Below are 1,407 nucleotides of genomic sequence, written 5' to 3'. Positions count from 1 at the left end.
AAGTCAATAAGTATACTTCACATCAACAGAAGGAAGGACAAAACCTTTATGATCATCTCAGTAGATGCAGTAAAAGCCTTTTATAAAATTCAATATACCCTCATGATAAAAATTCTCAGTATAGAAGAAACATACATAATACAAGTCATATATGACAAACCCATAGCTAGCATTATACCGAATGGAAAAAAAGCTGAAAGTATTTTCTCTGAGAACTGGAACAAGACAAAGATGCTCACTTTCACCACTCCTATTCAACATAGTACTGGAAGTCTTAGTCAGAGCTAACAAGCAAGATAAATAAGTCAAAGACATCTAAATTGAAAAAGAGGACGTCACATTTTTTCTTTTTGCAGATGATATGATGATATGATCTCACGTCTAGAAAAGCCTACAGATTTTCCCACAAAAGACTTAGCTGTGATAAATACATTCAATGGAGTTGCAGGATTCAAAAACAACATATAAATATCAGTAGCACTTCTATACGCTGATAGTGAATTAGCTAAAAAAGAAATCAAGAAGGCAATGTCATTTACAATAGCTATAAAAAAAATCCTCAGAATAAATTTAACCAAGGTGGGGAAAAATATCTACAAGGAAAACTACAAAACACTGTTGAAAGAAGCTGAAGAAGACACGAACAAATGGAAAGCCATTTTATCCTCATGGATTGGAAGAATTAACAATGATAAAGTGGAAATACTATCCAAAGCAATCTAGAAATTCAATGAAGTCACTATCAAAATACAAACGCCACTTTTCACAGAAGTGGAAAAAGCAATTTCAAAACTCTAATGGAACCAAAAAAGAATCCAAATAGCCAAAGCCATCATGAACACAAAGAGCAAACATTGAAAAGCATCGCAGTACCTAATTTCAAAAGATACTAGCAGGCTATAGAAACCAAAACAGCAAGAAATTGCTATAAAAACAGATATGCAGACCAATGAAACAGAATAGATACCCAAGAAATAAATTCATGTACTTACAGTCATTTGAATCTTGATAAAGGAGTCAATATTCACCGAGGAAAGGACATCCTCTTTATTAAGTGGTGCTGGAAAATAGAATAGCATGCAGAAGATTGAAACTGGATTTCTGTCCCTCACCTTACGCAAAAATCAGCTCAAGACACATTTAAGACGAAAGCTCAAAACTATAAAACTACTAGAAGAAAATCTAGAGGAAACATTTTAGGACAGTAATCTAGGTAAAGATTTTTATGACTAAGAATTTAAAAGCACAGGCAACAAAAGCAAAAAACAGACAAATAGGATTATATTAAACTAAAAACTTTACACAGAAAAGAAAACAATAAACAGTGCGAAAAAACCCTACAGAGTGAGAGAAAATATTTTCAAGGTTTCATCCAACAAGAAATTAATATAAAAAATACACAAGGAA

General features: G+C 32.4%; 1 pseudogene; it reads left to right on the top strand.

Annotated features, from left to right (window-relative positions):
- LOC103276734 overlaps positions 1-1,407 on the top strand; it is a 23,888-nt pseudogene that overhangs the window by 20,580 nt on the left and 1,901 nt on the right.

This window comes from Carlito syrichta, unplaced genomic scaffold (genome assembly GCF_000164805.1).
Source record: "Carlito syrichta isolate Samal-C Ts95f unplaced genomic scaffold, Tarsius_syrichta-2.0.1 Scaffold316354, whole genome shotgun sequence".
Classification (NCBI taxonomy): Eukaryota; Metazoa; Chordata; class Mammalia; order Primates; family Tarsiidae; genus Carlito; species Carlito syrichta.
This window is presented reverse-complemented; position numbering and strand designations above follow the sequence as displayed.